This window comes from Antechinus flavipes, chromosome 5, assembly GCF_016432865.1.
Source record: "Antechinus flavipes isolate AdamAnt ecotype Samford, QLD, Australia chromosome 5, AdamAnt_v2, whole genome shotgun sequence".
Taxonomy (NCBI): Eukaryota; Metazoa; Chordata; class Mammalia; order Dasyuromorphia; family Dasyuridae; genus Antechinus; species Antechinus flavipes.
In genome coordinates this window covers 216,417,653-216,431,970 of record NC_067402.1, presented here as the reverse complement: position 1 = coordinate 216,431,970, position 14,318 = coordinate 216,417,653, and the positions used below count along the sequence as shown (strand labels likewise).

General features: G+C 34.9%; 1 pseudogene; it reads right to left on the bottom strand.

Annotated features, from left to right (window-relative positions):
• Window positions 1-5,709: 5,709 nt before the first annotated feature.
• LOC127538690 (60S ribosomal protein L18a-like) lies at window positions 5,710-6,234 on the bottom strand (annotated as a pseudogene).
• Between the last annotated feature and the right edge of the window lie 8,084 nt (window positions 6,235-14,318).

The following is a 14,318-nucleotide window of genomic DNA, read 5'->3' as shown; positions in this document are numbered from 1 at the left end:
AAGACTGAAGCTGAAGGAGATAGAGATTATAGTTACCCAATAAAAGCAAACCTAATCTGGCAGCAAAGAAACCTGCCCAGCACAAACGCCATGTCCTTTAGGGAGCATCATGAGGACAACAAGAATTGGAAAGACTTCAAAACCCTTTAATGTTGAAGATATGATTTGCCTCAGACACATATTTCTTATGTGTACTTCTTTATCAGTATACTCTATGGTTGTTCCCACTCTTTCCACTTATTATATTACTAGTAATGCTAGTTATATATGCTAGTTATATTGGAGGGAGATTGGATCCCAGTCTTATGAGGAAAATATTATTGCTAATCTTCTTAATCTGCCATCTCAGTAAATGTTTTTATTTTAAATAGTGAGCCTTCCATATCTATCTCAGGCTGTATACTAAATGAGATAACATAAATGAAAGAACTTCATAAACCATAAAAATTCTATTTAAACATAGGAGTGCATTCTTATATTAAAATATTTTATTTTAAAATATTAACATATTTTGCATAAAGTGAGATCTACCTATGCTCATCTATTTATGTGCCAATCATTTGCTCACCATTTTGCACTATGGTCATCTAAAATTACAAAAATGTTAGATAACCAGTGTATTTGATGCTTAATTTTCTATTAAGTTTATGCATAGGTATGAAGTATTGTCTATTTGTTAAAATATGTGGGGAGAGAGTCTTGTATGCAAGATTTAATGTAGTTTACAACATAAAAAATTAAGGGATATAGCATTTTATCAGGAAAGTAGGTGCCCAGTAGCATATTTTAATGGGAAGATGTCTAGTATTATTACCTATGAAATTAATGCTCTATCCTATTGGTAGAGATATGCTTATTTTTATTGAACTAACAATATCTGACATATTTTCTAGGCATAGCCAGGCAAAGAGCTGTTTAATATGGAACCTCTGCTATCTTTCGTATATTGATTTAAGTCAAACAGGCAGACTCAGAGAAAGAAGAGGAAGGCTTCTATTCACTCTAATCCGAGAGAAAAATGAAAAATAGACCTCTTTCTATTTGAGGGAAAAAGGAGACTTTATACTTTATGAAAGGTGGATGTTTTATATCTTCCTTGTATGGAAAAGGTGAAAAAAGTCTTAAGGTTGGAGCTCCAGGAAGGATAGCTTTGCTCAAAGTTTGCTAATCCTTAGCTGATTCAATAATTTAACAATTCTGTTACTGCATTCACGTGTCTAGGTGTTTCATTGAAGAATTAGGTATTTGATATGTTATAACATAGTATGAGGTATTGCCTACTTATAAAAATATGGGAGAAAAGATTCCCACATGCAAAGAATAATGTAGTTCATAACGTATAAAGGAAAAAATGAAGTACAGCATTTTACTAGGGAAGTAGGTACACATTAGCAGATTTTAATTGGAAGATGTCTAGAGATAAGTATCTTTAAAACAGATCCCCATTTCTCCCTTTCCCAAACCTCATTTTATTTTTGCCTCAAGGATTTAGCACTATTCTATTTAAAGTAAGTTTACATTTATGTCATTGTTACCGGGTTCCTGGGGTTATACAAAACTATCCTTGATTCTATCACATCTCATGTATTGAAATCAATGACATGATGCGATTGCCCCCTTATTTGCTATTGAGTGGGAAGAGTTGATGGCTCCTTATATATTTATACAGTATAGGAAGAAGCCAATAATTGAAAAAGTAGAATAAGCTTCTACAAAAAGGTGCAACCTTCTCACCAATGGGAAAGGAAATCAACTTAACAGAAATGTGAACCAGTGTATCTTTAATAGGCAAGGGAGGAAAATGCAATTCCTGCCTGATATGTTACCATTTCACAAATATATATTCATTGGTTCTTGGCCAGGGGAGAATCAGCCTCTATTTTTTAACATCCAACATGAGTTAGGTCCTGGTGAAGGATGTGGAAAATGTTAATCAACAACCATAGCTTAGGATTCCAACTCAATATTGCTAGCCATATGATGGGTAGTAGGAAGAATGACTGCATATCCTAATTTGTAGCTTCTTCTTTCAGAAGGCCCAATAACACAGACCCAGAAATCTATGGTCAAATATGTCAACAACTGGTAAACTATAGAATATCTAAGTCTCATCTTCATAGTAATATAGACATGCATTGCTAATGCTGGAAGAACTCATGCATTCCCCCTAAAAAGCATTTTTTCATTACTTGGACCTCTTGGTACACTGGTGACAAAGGGAAGGTACTATACCTAAATTGCAATATTACTTACTTATTCATTTGTTTCTTATTTTTGCAAGGCAATTGGGGTTAAGTGACTTACCTAGGTTTATTCATATAAAAAGTATTAAGGGTCTGAGTTCAGATTTAAACTCAGTTCCTCCTCACTCCAGGGCTGCTGATCTATCCACTACTCCATCTAGCTGTTCCTAATTTTTTTTCTTTCCTTCTTTTCTTTCTTTTTTTTCTTTCTTTCTTTCCTTTCTTTTTTTATTATTTTTTTTTCTAAAGCAATTGGAGTTAAGTGACTTGCCCAGGGTCACATAGGTAAGAAGTGTTAAATGTCTGGGGTCATATTTGAACTCAGGTCCTTCTGACTTTTGGGCTGGTACTCTTTCCATTGTGCCATCTAGCTGCCCCTCTAATATTTCTTTTTTTTAAAATCTTAAACCTATAAAACAAAAGTCAAGAGATGATTCTTTACAACACTTGGGCTTAAGGAAGCTCTAAAAAACAGATTCCTAGGCATTGCAAATACTGCATAAGTACCATCGTTCTTCACCTTTTTCTAATAACAATATACATATAAATCAATGTCATTAGTTCATGCTCTTTAACCAGAGCTAAAATATAGTACAGTGAAGTATGAGTGTCAGATTTGGAGTCAGAAAAAGTTAGGGACCAGTTTTTGTTTTTGATACTAGCTCTGTGTTTTTGGTTTTTGAGTTCAAATTCATTATCTTGAATGAGGACAATAGGATTTACATCAAAAAATTGTTGCAATAATTAAATGAGATACTATATGTGAAATAATTTATCAGTGTTCATAAGATTATAGATTTAGAGTTATAAGAAATTCAGAGACCATTGAGTCCATGCTTCTTGTTTCATACATGAGGAAACTGAGACTGAGAGAGGTCAATATTCACTCAGATCATAGAGCTAGTAGGCATTCAAGGTAGATTTTGAACACAAGTCTTTCTAACTTCATAGTCTAACTTTCCAATTAGGGGATATCTCACTGTGCCACATAGCTTCTTAAAGCCCTATTGGGAATAATAATAACAACTAAAGTCTGCAAAACAAATACTTTCTTCTCTGATCCTCTTAACAATCCTATGAGATAGGTCTTTTACTATCCCTATATTACAAATGAGAAAACTGAGGTTAAGAGATGATAAATGATTTGCCCAGGATCACATAGTTAGTAAATTTCTGAGGCAAGATTGAACATAGAATTTTCTTATTCCAAAGTCTAACATTCTATCTACATAATAAATAGGAGTAATAACTAATTATTATAATAAAATTATTAACAATGAAGTATCACTGAACAGCACTGCATTGTCACCATTTGAAGCTTTGTCAGTGAAAATAAAGGTTGAAACTGTTTTGTCTTAAAAATATATCATGATGAAACTTAAAAGTTTTTGTTTGGCAGATGCAATGATAAAAGAACATTGAACCCTAACTACAAGGGGATTGTAATTACAAAATGCTTTGGAAGGAGTAGAATATACCCTTTTAAAATTATATCATCAAAAATGTATTTTTAAAGTTTATCCTATTCCTATGCTCTTGAAGAGGTGGGGCATTTACTTAATAAGCTTGAACTGAACAATGGATGATACAAAATGCATATAAAATTAAATCCAACAGGTACATTAATCACTGACAATAAAACAAATGGCTCAGGGGGCCCAGACATTTATTTAAATGACCCACAAGAGTAAAAAGGATAATAGTAGAAGATTAAAAAAAATGGGGAAAGTATATAGGTTTTTCTTTAACAGGATTCCTCAAGGGGGTGACGAAACAATAGAAAATGTCCCAACCTATTTGGCTTTTTTGGCAGAGACTGGAAAATGGAATGGCTATCTGTTTAAGGACATAATTGTAAATCCATTTGTTTTAGATGGCTAATCTGTTTTTATTGTGTCAATACAGATGACTTAGATAACTAGTGGCCCTCTGGCTCTGAACTGATCAGATGGCACATTCAAAGTTGGATGGAGGCCAGCCACTGGCTGGTGTAGAGGCATTAGAAAAATGTGATGACCTCAGTGTGTGATAAATAAAATATGCCTCCCCAATTCAAGTTTAGTTTAATGACTGGAGTAGAAGGCAAGTTGTTTCAAGCTTAGGATGCACACAAGCTCCAGGATTCTGAGGGTTGATACAGACTCCAAACACAAGTTTTTCTCAGTCTGGATTCCTCATTCAAAGAGAAGCAGCTTAGAGTGGTTTATCAAAGAGACTCATAATCCTCCCTGCTTGTCTAAGAATTCTTAGGCAAAAAATAATGTGGCTTTGATCATTTAAACCCATGAGCCACAAATGAATCATAAATTGGGGGATTTATTTTCTCCAAAAGATATGACAGATTCCAAAATTAAAATTTTATAAAATATTTGGCAAGAACCTTCTTTACTTTGGGATTTCCAATTCAATGAATCAGGCTTCCAATCTTTCAGGATTGGTTTTTTGTTTTGTTCTTCAGTCTCTCTCATCTGATGCCTCCCCTAGAAAATTCTAAGATCAAATGCAAATTTCTTAATTTCTTTAACATTTTCCACAATCTGTCTTTTATGTCCCTTTCAGATTTATTGTATAGTGTTCGACTTTAGACAATCTATATTCTATCTAATTAAACTACTTGTTGGTCCCTAAATTTGGTATCATAAAACATCCTCCATACTTGGAATAAAACTCTTTATTTCTATGATGAGATCCTGGCTAACTGGGATTAGCAGAAAAAACCTAAAGTACTGATAAAATTACTCCCTGAAGCAAGTAGAGAAGGATGCTGAAGGGAATCAGTTCAACCTTAAGTCCTACCCGCTGTGGAAGTTGTGGGTAGGCTCACCTTTCTATGTCCAGTCAGAAATCCAAGATATGTCAAAACCTTGAGGTTGAATTCCCTCTGTAAATCTGTCCATGGCTCATATTATTTTTCCTGAATTCTTTTTAGGTTAAGCCTGCTATAGCATTCTGCCTCTTGGTGTCTTTCTTGTCATCTCTCTCTCACAATTCATAGTGTCTTTCTTCTTATACCCTTACCAAGGCTCATGGTGACTTTCTCCTTCTTATGACTAGCTAATTCTTTTAGGGTGCTAAATCCCTCTATGGATTTAGCCTGCCAGTCATGGAATATTCCCATCTCATGACATATTCCTTTAATGGATTATTGCAAACTGCTTTCTTTGGTAACCTTATTGCTCTCCCTAATCTATTTCATATTTACTACTCCTGGTGCCTATTTTACCTTTCCATTCTTTCTTTAACAAGTTCTCATAAATTGTCAAGGAGAATGGCCATTGTGAATTCTTCATATGATCAAACTCCAACATTTGGTGTCAAACCCCAAAATTGATGCTCTACAATAATCTTATCTTTTGGTGCTATATTTCAAAATGTTATCTACATCTCAGAGTCTTTGAATTCCCACAAAATTCATTTTAAATACTATCTCTTCTTTTTTTCCAATTGGAAAATTCATTTAAGCAGATCAAACAAAACATGTGTCTCCTTGGCTCTGTGTAGTGAAGTGTAGTTTGTGTTGGCAACCTAGGGCTCTGGGGAGCAAGGGGAACTTGATTTTTGGAGTCATGAAACTGACTGCAGGCCAATGGCATTTGCTGGCAGAAATTTTTTTTTTCAGTTTCATGAGCTAGATGGAGTGGGCCCTGGCAAGGTGATGGGCACCCATATCTCAGTAGTACTGAGTAATGGCACCAGTAGTGGTCAGATCCCTGTACTCCTTGTACTTGCTGTGGGTCCCACTCTTAGAATTTAGAACAGCCAGATGTCAAAGTTTTTTACCCTAAGAAGAGACTTTTCAAAGACATAATTTGTCCAGAAAACTTCTTCATTTTTTTTTTCAGCTGGGAAACAAAGTACTGGAACTGGGACTTGGCTAAAAAATGATTAGGAGCAAAGATGCATACAATAAAGAGGTGGCTCTGGATTCTTGGGAATAAGCAGGCAACTGTTTAACTACCTCCTATTCTCTCAGAGTGCCTGAAGCCTTCATGGTGCTGCTACCTTACTCCCCAACAATCCTCAAGAGGAAACAAATACTATCTCTACTAAACAATTAACTGAGGACTCTCCCTGCTCCCTTTCCTGCAACATATTGTTGTTGTTCAGTCATTTTACAGCTGTGTACAACTCTTCGTTACCTCACTTGGGGTTTTCTTAGTGAAGATACCAGAGTGGATTGCCATTTCTTTTTTCAGCTCATTTACAGGCAAGAGGCAAACAGTTATAGCACTTATCCAGAGTAGTATGTGTCAGAGACTGCATTTGAGCTCAGGAAGTTGAGTCTCTCTGACTGCAGGCCTAGTATTCTTATCTATTGTACCACCTTGCTGCCCAATGGCTTACAGAAAAGCCAACTGTACTTTATCATTTGGGGTGTTTCGTTTCACTGATCCTTGAGTATGATTTTTTATGGTATCTCCCTTCAATAAAGCTGACTTGCTTTATTTTCTACCTCAGCAAATCATTTAACTCTATTTGTCTTAGAATCCTCATCTGTAAAATAAGCTGGAGAAGGAAATGGCAAACCACTTCAGTATCTTTGTTAAGAAAACTCCAAATGGGGTCATGAAGAGTTAAACATGACAAAAAAAATGACTGAACAACAATATATATTTACGTAATTATTTCTAAACATATATGTTTATGTAAACATGTCTCTATATGTGCATATCCTTGTTTTAGTCAAATAACAAAAGAACATTATTGAATGTAAACCTTTTTAATCCTGGGGAAGGAGATATGTGGGATTCAAGACTATATTTTTAAAAATATTAAAAAAATTTTTGGTAAATAATCTGAGGTAATTATAGAACAATGGATCACAAACAGTATCTCACTCATCCTTCCACTTCAAGTTTTCTTTTTTTCTTCCATCTCCCTATTTCCCTTGGCAGGAAGTTAAACAGACTATAACTTCTGGTAGCGATATTTCTTAACATGAATATAGTTAATTATGTTTGCAGAACACTTTACAAACATTAATTAGCTAATCAGAAGCTGTCCTTTAAAGGTATGTAAGTAAATTCCACTGGCTTCTTAAGAATAAGAATAAGAAAATAAAAAATATAAAGAAGACAATTTGTTACATATTGAGCTGTCAGGCAGCAAGAAAGCAAAGATTATCTCAGAATACCATCAGTTAAAAAGAACAGCCTCAAGACCAGGACTATTGTTGGAGAAATTAACCCAAAGAATCTTCTGATACCATAGAAAGAATGGGAAAAAGAGACATCATCATCATCATCATCATCATCATCTTCATCATAGCTAGTATTTATATTTTGTTTTGGACCAAGTAAGTGTACCAAATTTTTTACAAATGATGTAGATCCTATTTCTTTATTAAGTATAAGCAGGTCAGTTTCACAGACTATCTAGTTAGCAATTTAGACACAAGTTCCTTTTGGGAATTCTCAGACTACATAGAATGATGAGAAGCTGGAGCTCATGTGTCATTTTCATTGTTAGTAGTTCAACCTTGATGGGAAACTTAGGTTTCTCGGACTTATCTTTTGGACAGTCTCAGCATCTCAATACACCCTCTTCCCTCCCCACTCTTCAATCTCCTCTGATCTATAAAAGATTATGCTTTCCCAAATCAAATCGCTCATTCAGTGTCTGCCTTCTGTGTTGTATCTGCTTTAGCTCATGAAGCTCTTTTCATATAAATAAATAGTAACCATTTGTAACTTCTGATAGGTGCCTATGACATAATCTTATGCCATGAATTGAATCTCTATTATATTATTACTCCTGGTACCTATTTTATCACTTCAACAAATATTATCCCATTTAAACTTTAGAGCAATCCTAGGAAACAAGTATTATCATTACCTCCCATTTCATGGATGTAGAAACTGAAGTGGAGATAATATATATACATGTTTAACACGTATTGGATTACTTGCTATCTAGGAGAGGGAGTGGGGGAAAGGGAGAGAAAAATTTGAAACACAAGATTATGCAAGGGTTGAAGTTGAAAAATTATCTATGTATAGGTTTTGAAAATAAAAGGTTTTAATAAAAATGTTTAAAAAAGAAAGCTAATTGCTCACTACAGTCTCAAACTCATAAGACCCCCCACAAATCATTCTCAATACAATATCCAGTGGTCAATGGGTAGCATCATTTAGAGAGGACTTGGGGATACCAAAGAATGGAATTTTTGAACTGCACTTTGCTTTCTAATAATAAAAGGGAAATTGTCTCCATATAATCACTCAGGCCCTGAGGATGAAGGGATAATGTTTAAAGCAGAAGTTTCTAAAGTGACAAAAATTTGCTGTGCTTTTCCCATAGTTATGGTGGTAAATGTTAAATAACCAGTTCTACAAAGTCCTATTACTGTGAAGCAAGATGCCCAGAATCCAGCAGGGTCCAATTCTTTCCACTAACTTTTTCCACTCACAACTCCTTTTCACCTGACAAGGAAAGCTGATAAGAAATAAAAAGGAATATTACTTCCAGACTATGTAAAAGAGCCTCCCTCCCAGGGAAGAGTTTTTTACTCTTTTTATATGCTGAGCACTTGGCATTGTGTACACAACAGGTGTTTAATAAGTGCTTATTAACTGGCTAAGATATTTATGAAGAAATATTATAAGAAAAAAGAAGATAAATCAATAGACAATGAGGCAGAGGACTTCCAAGAAAGCATGAAACTACCATGGGATGTTTCCAAATGATTTCAAATCAAAAATAAGAATTGTGAAAATAAAACTTATAGGTTTAGCAACAGAAATAATATGCAGGAAAAAATTTTAATTAATAATGATAATTCTCACCAGAAAAAGATTTTTAAAAAATAGGAATGCAAATACATAGCAGTGAAAGGTGATCCAGAAAAAGAGAAAGAAAAACAAAAAGAAAACATGGTTTCCATACAAACAAAACACAGTTCTTCAATTTAAGATGCATAGAAACAACTTAAGAATTATAGATCTTTCAAGGAAACAATGTCAAAAGCCTTGCATTATGGAATGCAAGACACAAATACAAGAAAACATTCCTCAGCTTTTGAATACAGGAAGCAAAAGCATCAATTGAAAATATCTACATGTCACTAAATTATGCTAAAAAATCCAAAATAAACAGTAGTTAAATTGAATAAGTTCAATAAAAAACAATAAATTGTCCAAGCATGCATGAAAAAGAAAATCAAATGATAGTGGAGAAATGGTCCTGAAATACCTCTGAGGAGTATGAAAAAAATTATGTTTCCACAGATATTGTTAAAACAGGATGAAAGGAGGGATAAATTATTTTATTTTATTTTATTTTATTTTATTTTTGCTTAGGCAATTGCAGTTAAATGACTTGTCTAGGGCCACATAGCTAGGAATTGTTAAGTGTCTGAGATGATATTTGAACTCAGGTCTTCCTGACTTCAGGGCTGGTGCTCTAACCATTGCACCACCTAGCTTCCCTAGGGAACAAAAATATCTTGTTAAGATGTTTCCAACCAATGTGGACCTCTTCAAAAATGAGATGAACCAAATCAATTCCAATAGAGCAGAAATGAATTGAACCAGCTACACCCAGTGAAAGAACTCTGGGAGTTGACTATGAACCATTACATAGAATTCCCAATCCCTCTATCTTTGTCCACCTGCAATTTTGATTTTCTTCACAGGTTAATTGTACACTATTTCAAAGTCCGATTCTTTTTGTACAGCAAAATAACTGTATGGACATGCATACGTATATTGTATTTAACTTATACTTTAACATATTTAACATGTATTAGTCAACCTGCCATCTGGGGGAGAGGATAGGGGGAAGGAAGGGAAAAATTGGAACAAAAGGTTTTGCAATTGTCAATGCTGAAAAATTACCCATGCATATATCTTGTAAATAAAAAGCTATAATAATAATAAAAAAAGATGTTTCCAACCAATCACCATTTGAATCTAGGAATTGGCTAAATAACAGAGGTCCTGACAAAGAGGCCCAGGCCTAAACCTGCTCAAACTGGGCACAAGCCTTTTGACTTATGAAATAGTTAAGTAAAGAGAATGGTAAATCTTGACCCATTGTAACTGACTAAATCTGACTAACTATAATTAACTCAGATTGTTAAATAGACCAATTATAACTAACTTGGATTTAAATCCTACCAATCTGAACTGTGAAAGGAGGCATAAGGTATTAAACTAATAGTATAAAGTTTGTTCTCATTTCAGTATTCTGTTTGTCTCATCCATGAGCATACCCCCTTCTCATGAGACTTGCTGAATAAAGGATTCTTCTCTTACTCTAAAAGGGTGTTGGTTGTAACATTACTCCTGAACTAGTCTGCAATTGGGGAAGCAGTGGGCAGTAGCATACTCCTCAATCCTGCTAAGTTCCACAGAGTATTTTGATAACACACCACAAACTGAACCTCATAAAACCTCACCTAAAGGCAAATTAATTTTTTTTGTGGGACTAAATTGTAGAATTGGAAAAAAACATTATAGAGGGGGAGGGGAGGAAGAAGATGGAAAGAATACGTGCTATGTTCTAACCAAGATTAACACTGAAGAGAAATCACTCCTGTAGTCTCTCAGGAAGAAGAGAGCCAAAAGGAGAATGAGCAAGGAGGGACAAAATGGAGAAATGTTGTTTCAGTGATAGGAGGGAATACCACTAAAAATGTTATCCATCCTTCATTTTTAAGGAGGAGCAAAAGGACCACAGAGTGATGTCTTGACTTGAGCATGAATTAGAATTAAATGAGGCAGAATTCTTCAAAGTCATCAACTTTAACTCTCTCCCAGAGTTATTAAAGTACAATGGCAGGACAAAAGGAAAGATAACTGGAAATGGCCTGGGATGAAGTAAATGACCTTGGCACCTTGATACCTGACCAAGCTCTAAGTACTCCACATATGCCTGCTTCAGTTGAGTTCATGGTAACTGGAAAAAATAGTTCTCATCCCCCCACTTCACCAATGTATTTGCGGCATTTAGTGTAGTGGCGCTATCTTTTCAGCATCATCTAATATTTTATTCCTTTCTGTGTATTCTGTTTCAGTCAAAAAATTATCCCTTGGAAAAAGAAGGATATTCTTTAAAAAATGATGAAGATGGGTGCAGAGCCAAGATGGCAGAGAGGACACACAGTTTTTTCTGCCCTTCTTCTACTACCCTCACACAAAGTATGATATCCAGCCTCTGAACTAGCTCCGGACAGGCAGAATCCACGAATATTGGGAGTGCAGCAAATTTGAAAGATTAATTTTGAAGCTCACCAGAAAAGGGCTGTTTCGGTCAAGTGCCGGAGGAGGTAACCTGGCACAGGTAGGCAGGCAAAGCACAGAGGCCAGCCCACACTGAGCAGACTGGGATGGGGTGTGATCTCTGTGAAGAGGTGCAGACTCTATGCTACAGAGAATCTATGAGGAGGAATCTACAGCAGTGATGGCCACTCTGCCCTGGTTGCAAGCCAGTAGATTAGCAAAGAAGTTATAAAACATCCAACGCAAACACAAAAGATAAAGAGGGAACCTCAAATGGCCAAAATCTCATGGGACCTGGTCATACCCACCCAGCACCAGAAGTCACCACTGACCCAGCACAGCTGCTTTGCTGTTGCCTGTAGAGGAAGCCTGGAAAACCTCCCTTGCCCTAAAAGCAGATCCTACTTAAAAAAATAATAAAAAGGCAATGAGGACTTTAACTAGAGATAGTTTCTATGGTGAAAGAGAAAAACAGATTTCAAACCCTGAGGAGACTAAAAGCAGATTGTCTCCAGATGAAGCAACCAGGGCAGAGTGGCCATCACTGCTGTAGATTCCTCCTCATAGATTCTCTGTAGCATAGAGTCTGCACCTCTTCACAGAGATCACACCCCATCCCAGTCTGCTCAGTGTGGGCTGGCCTCTGTCCTCATACAAAGCTCTTCTAGAAGAAGCTAGAAGAAAAACAAGGAAAGGAAAGGAAAACTTCACAAGAAAGTTTAGAAAAAGCATATAACTTACTAAAAGATAGATTTGACAAAATGGAAAAAAGAATACAACTCCCTGAAAAACAGAATTTGTGAAATGGAAAAGGTAAATAACTCCCAGGAAAATAGAATTTGTGAAGTGGAAAAAGAAAATAACTCCTTAAAAAACAAAATTTGTGAAATGGAAAAAAATTGCATAGAATAAAACAACTCATTTAAAAACAAATACAAAAAGAAGTAAAAAAAATAAATGAAAATAATTCACTATATATCAGAACTAAACAAATGGAAATGAATGACTTGATGAGACATCAAGAATCAGTCAAGCAAAATAAAAAAAAAATAAAAAAATAGAAAAAAATGTAAAATACCTACCTGGGAAAAACACTGACCTGGAAAATAGATCTAAGAGAAACAATTTAAGGATTATTGAACTCCCTGAAAACCATGATGAAAAAAAGAGCCTAGTCACTATTTTTCAAGAAATCATCAAAAAGAACTACCCTGATATTAAAGAAAGAGAAGGTAAAATAGCCATTGAAAGAATTCACCAAACACCTCCTGAAAGAGATTCTAAAATTAAAACCCAAAGGAATATCATGACTAAATTGCAGAACTTTCATAACAAGGAAAAAATATTACAAGCAGCCAGAAAAAAAATTCAGATACCAAGGAGCCACAATAAGGATTACTCAGAATCTAGCAGCTTTCCCCTTAAAAGATCGAAGGGCCTGGGATCTGATATTCCAAAAAGCAAAGGAACTTGGAATGCAGTTAAGAATAAACTACCCCGCTAAACTGAGCATTTTCTTCCAGGGAAGAAGATGGGTATTCAATGAAACAGGTGAATTCCATTTAGTTCTTATGAAATGACCAGAGCTAAACAAAACATTTGACCTCCAAATATAGGACTCAAGAGAAGCATAGAAAGGTAAAAGTAACTCTTGAGAACTATATTTCTGCTATGGGCATACATAGGGAGTGCATGTAGAATTTGATTTTGCTGTTATAAAAAAGGAACTAGAGATGGAGAGGGGATTGTACCAGAAAAAGGGAAAAATGGAGATAAAAAGATGGAAATTACATCTCAGGAAGAGGCAAAGGAAACCTATTATATTTGAGGGAAAGAAGGGAGGGGATGAACATTATGTGAATCTTACTCTCATCAGATTTGGCTCCAAGAGAAAATATTGGATATATTTGGTTTAAAGAGAAACTTCTCTCACCTTATTGAAAAGTGGGAGGGAAAAGGCAAAAAGGGAAGGGATAGGCTAAATACAAAGGAATACAGAAATAATAGGGAAAAGGTATAAGAAAAAAAGACTTTAAAGGGGGGCGCTGCTTAAAGCAAGTGGTGCTCATAAGTTAAATACTGAGGAAGAAGGGAAGGAGAAAAGGAAAGAGAAAAATATAATATGGGGATAATAAGATAGCAGGAAATACAGAATTAGTAGTTTTAACCATAATGTGAATGGGATAAACTCTCCCATAAAGGAGAAGCAGATAGCAGAATGAATTAAAAGCCAGAATCCTACAATATGTTGTTTTCAAGAAACACATTTAAAGCAGAGTGATACATACAGAATAAATGTAAAAGGCTAGAGCAGAATCCATTATGCTTGGTGAAGTAAAAAAAAAAAAAAAAAAAAAAAAAAAAAAAAGCAGGGATAGCCATCCTGATCTCAGATCAAGCAAAAGGAAACATTGATCTAATTAAAAGAGATAAGAAAGGAAACTATAACTTGCTAAAGGGTACCATAGATAATAAAGCAATATCAATACTAAATATATATATATATATATACCAAGTCATATAGCATGGAAATTCCTAAAGGAGAAGTTAAGAGATCTGCAAGAAGAAATAGATAGTAAAACTATAATAGTGGGATATCTCAACCTTGCTCTCTCAGAACTAGATAAATTAAACTACAAAATAAATAAGGAAAAAGTTAAAGAGGTAAATAGGATACTAGAAAAGTTAGGTATGATAGATCTTTGGAGAAAATGAATGGAGACAGAAAGGAGTACACTTTTTCTTAGCAGGTCATAGAACCTATACAAAAACTAACTAAATATTAGGACATAAAGACCTCAAAATCAAATGTAGAAAGGCAGAAATAGTAAATGTGTTTTTTTCAGATCACAAT